Source organism: Vicia villosa, linkage group LG6, assembly GCF_029867415.1.
Source record: "Vicia villosa cultivar HV-30 ecotype Madison, WI linkage group LG6, Vvil1.0, whole genome shotgun sequence".
NCBI classification, from domain to species: domain Eukaryota; kingdom Viridiplantae; phylum Streptophyta; class Magnoliopsida; order Fabales; family Fabaceae; genus Vicia; species Vicia villosa.
The window spans coordinates 77,866,127-77,871,056 of NC_081185.1; the positions used below are offsets into that span (position 1 = coordinate 77,866,127).

The window sequence follows — 4,930 nt, forward strand, 5'->3', positions numbered from 1 at the left end:
TGGGATTCATTCCCTAATCTGTTTCTCAATCACTTAGTGGCATAGAAATGAGTGGGATTCATTCCCTAATCTGTTTCTCGGTCACTACTTAATGGGAGAGAAATGAGTGGGATTCATTCCCTAATCTGTTTCTCGAACATTAATTAATGGGATAGAAATGAGTGGGATTCATTCCCTAATCTGTTTCTTGAACATTATATAATGGGATAGAAGTGAGTGGGATTCATTCCCTAATCTGCTTCTCGATCATTATACATTTTTATGTGATTCGAATCGCAAAGTAAATTCCCTTAAAAAATACCCAACCAAAAACATTTAAAACACTTAATAAAGGCTCGAATTAAAACAAAGTGACGAAGTGGTGCGAAACCTTGTATTGGGTTTTGTTCATCATGTAGTTACATAAAAAACACAAACCCAAGTTCATTTTCTTTTGCCTTGTTAGGCGCTTAAGAACAAGTTAAGTCCTTTCCAAAAGTAGGCGTATAAGTCTCCAAAGGTCGAGCATCGTAGATTGTGACCTTAACCTCTGTTCAACTAAAAAACACAAAACAAATGGAAACTATGGAGCCGAACTACGGTAGCTCTGATTCCTTGTAAGGGATACGTAGGCATTGGGTCGCGGGGCCTAAGCGAGCACACTTGTAAATAATTCCTTCTTTTCCCCGTGTTCATTTTGCATTCATTCGCATTTAGGTTTAGACATTAGACACCCATTAGATAGAAACAAACATAGGTGGATACCATCGAGTACGATGGGCGTGAGGGGTGCTAACACCTTCCCCTCGCGTAACCGACTCCCGTGCCCTGTTCTCTGGTCGAAAGACCTTGTCCTTGTTTCGAGTTAGGTTTTCTGATATTCCTTTCCCGCGATGGGATGAATATATTAGTGGCGACTCTGATCCATTTTTCGCGGGTAGCGACACAAACCAATCAGTTGTAAATGGGTTTTAAAAAAAGGAAACTAAAACCTGATGGAACTATTGATAAATACAAGGCTTGCCTTGTAGATTTCTTCGATACCTTCTCTCCTGTCACTAGAATAACATCCATTAGGGTACTTATTTCAATTGCTGCTATTTATAATTTAATAGTACACCAAATGGATGTTAAAACTGCTTTTTTAAATAGTGAGTTAGAAGAAGAAATCTATATGGAACAACCAGAAGGGTTTGTGATCCATGGACAAGAAAACAAGGTCTGTAAGTTAACAAATCTCTGTATGGATTAGATCAAGCTCCTAAACAATGGCATGAAAAGTTTGATAACTTAATGATATTGAATGAAAGTGACAAATGCGTTTTTTATTAATTTGAGAATCGCATATGCACTATCATATCTCTCTATGTAGACGATTTACTCATATTTAGATCAAACATTCAGACCATTAATGATGTGAAATCATTGTTGTGTAACAACTTTGATATAAAAGATCACGAGATTCTTGGTATCAAGTTCACGAGATCCGTGCAAGAAATTTCTTAGGATCAATCATACTCTGTGGAGAATATCTTAAAGAAATGTAAATACTTTGATTGTAAGCCTGCATGCACACCTTATGATCAAAGTGTGAAACTCTTTAAGAACACTGGTGAAAGTGTGAGACAAACTGAATATGCGAGCATCATTGGCAGCCTTAGATATGCCACTGATTGTGTTAGACCCGACATTGTATATGTCATAGGATTGTTATGCATATTTATGAGTAGACCGAGTAACGGGCACTGACAAGCTATTGAGCGAGTCATGAGGTACCTTAAAAGGACCATAGAACTCAGTCTACATTATCAATAATTTCCTGTTGTACTTGAAGGATACAATGATGCATATTGGAATACTTTGTCAGGTGATTCCGAAGCTACTAGTGGCTATGTATTCAACATAGTTGGAGGAGCTGTATCTTGGAAATTAAAGAAACAGACTATCCTGGCTCAGTCCATGATGGAGTCTGAAATGATAGCATTAGCAAATGCTAGTGAAGAAGCAAGTTGGTTAAGATGTTTGCTAGCTGAGATTCCCTTATGGGAAAAACCAATGTCAGTTGTGTTGATCCACTGCGATAGTACCACGGCTATTGCAAAATTGAGAACCGTTATGATAATGGTAAAAGACGTCAAATAAGAAGAAAGCACAACGCCTTTAGAGATTGTATCTCTAAGGGAGCTGTCACTACTAAAAATTTCACTTTTAGTGACCGATTTAGAGACCGAAAAAATTTGGTCACTCTAGCTACCGTATTAGCCACCAAAATTTAATACCTTATGAATAAAATTTCAATGGTCACTAAATCGGTCACAAAATGGAATCAGCCACCGAATTAGCGACCGAATATTAGTGACCGAAAATTCAGTCACAAATATATTAGATTGAAAAAAATTAATAACATAATAAATTTATTAAATTTATAAAAAAGTGTCCTTTTAATTATGTAAATGTTTTTTTATGCAAATTTTTCTCTTTAATATTATTATAAAAAATATATAAATATTTTTCTAAGATATATTTATTATTTTTATAATAAACAAATTAATTATTAACATTTTAAATACTGTTAAAAATCAATTAATAATTTAATAAAAAAATCAATTAGTGATATCTTTGTCATTTATGTATCTTTATCTTCTCTCCCCAAAAGAAAAGACGCAAGTATCTCCTCAAAAAACCCTAGCCGCAACCTGTTTTTGTCTTACAGTGGCTTAATCTTTCATGAACACAACACTACTACCAATCTATTCCCTCGTCATTTCCTTTCTATCCATTATCTTGTTTTTCTAAACAATAAAAATGGTGTCGGAGATCCACCGTCAAAAACTCTGTTTCCGGCCGTGTTCAAGATTGTTCGTTGATTTTAGTAATGGATTTGTGATCTTTATCAAATTAACTCTCATCTGAACTTTTTTTTTCCTCGATTTGGACATTGTCTCCATTGCCGGAGCATACAACCTTCATGGGTCCTCTTCTCTGTGAGTCTTCTATTATAATATAATAATTTGTTATCATAGTTTGTTAAATTTTTGTTTTCAATTTTAAAAAAAAAAATCTATTTTTAAATCTTGATTTCTTTATATTCTGTAATCGCTAATTTCTTTAGATCTATTGATATTTAGATTTTGAAGAAATTTTTTGTTTTACAGGCCCCAATTTCATTAAAAACTTTCAATGGGTTGGAATTGATAAGGGTTTCGTGGGCATAGAAGGAAGGAATGTTTTCAGATCAAGAAGTTAGTGTTGGATTTTGAATCTCTTTATGTTGCTTGTTGATTCAATTCTTATTGTTAATTGAATTCTCATGTTGCTTTGGTGGCCTCTACTTCATCTGAATAGTTGGAATTGTTGGAGAATGACAAAAGTTACTTATTTCATCAAAAAGGTACATCTATGCTTCAAATTGATGTTGTAACTAGCAATAGTTACTAGGTTTTGGCTGAAGTTGTAATAATTATTTTTTGATATTAATATTTTTTAATTCTTAAATAATGACGGTTCTACTGGTATATTAAATGAAATTGAAAATAATTAGCTTCAGTAAAATATGAAAGCTGTGTTGAAAAAAAAAATGTGTTAACAAGAAAATCACACCTACTGCACATGTTATCAAGAAGTTTTGTTTTAAATATATTATTTACTTCTAATGTTACACTATCAAATGAGTGCTTTTAAGGCTCTGTTTAATATTTTCTTTGCAAATGTTTGGTCATGTGACAGTTAAAAAAAATCATGGTCGAATGTTGATTTAAACATATCCTAGATGATTAGAATAGAGGCACTTTAATTATTCACTTTATCTTATTTATCAATTGGTGAGTTGGTTCAATATTTCATACTAGCACCACTTTTATGTTAATTATAGACAAATATTATTTTTGTGACATTCTTACTTGTAGTCTGTTTTCATTCTAAATTAGATGTTTCATGTGATGCAGGAATAACTAAAGGAAGAGTACATGGTCTTAGGAATAGAGTTTCCAACAGCAGCATAAAGTCGACTTATTATGGTTCATGTTCCTTGTCAATCGAATGAGTTCAAAGACGAGTACATGGTCTTAGGAATAGAATTTCCAACAGCAGCATAGAAGTCGACTTATTATGGTTCATGTTCCTTGTCAATCGAATGAGTTCAAAGACATGTAAATGAAGAAATGAGACATGAAAGGGATCAACTACTTGAAGAGGCGAACCACAAGATTGGCGATAAGAGTGATGAATATAATATGTTGTATTTAATAATAATAGTTATTATCTTTTGTTAAAACAATTTATTAATACTTAGAAATACTTGTATTCTTTTGTTAATTTTTTTGGATGATATTGTTTTAATAATCTATATTTATAATCTTCTTTATTTTTATATTTTTTTTTGTGAGTATTCAAATATTTAATATATTGAAATGTATTAAAAAAAAATTAAACGGATAAAATTTAAAAAATATTACATTTTTTGAAAATTAAAATATTAGAGACCGATTTAGTGACTGAATTAATATAAAAACTAAAAATCTCACAGACATGAAATCGGTCACAATTTCGGTCGCTGATACGGTCACAAATTCGGTCACTAAGTTTCAGTCACTAATTTCGTCACAAAAAGTTAGCGACTAGCACTTTTCCAACTGAAATTTAATGGTCGCTATATTGGTCGCTAAACGACATAGTGACCGATTTTGGTGTTTTTTCGGTCACTAATTCGGTCACTAAAAGCGAAAATTCTAGTAGTGTGTAAGAGTGGATCATGTACGCACTGATGAAAACTTAGCAGATCCTTTGACGAAAGGATTAGCTAGAGAGAAAGTCCATAATACTTCCAAAAAGATGGGACTAATGCCTATATAGAAATGAGTTGCACATGATGGTAACCCGACCTAAATGACTGGAGATCCCAAGAAATAGGTTCAATGGGTAATAACAAGTTGTGAGTAATATGAGGCGATCA

At 32.9% G+C, this 4,930-nt stretch overlaps 1 long non-coding RNA gene across 1 annotated transcript; it reads left to right on the forward strand.

The window, feature by feature from the left end:
- Positions 1 to 2,616: 2,616 nt before the first annotated feature.
- Positions 2,617 to 4,348, forward strand: LOC131611695 (uncharacterized). Its single transcript, XR_009287090.1, has 3 exons — positions 2,617 to 2,963; positions 3,135 to 3,370; positions 3,924 to 4,348. It is a non-coding gene; the product is annotated as an uncharacterized LOC131611695 (long non-coding RNA).
- Positions 4,349 to 4,930: the final 582 nt, after the last annotated feature.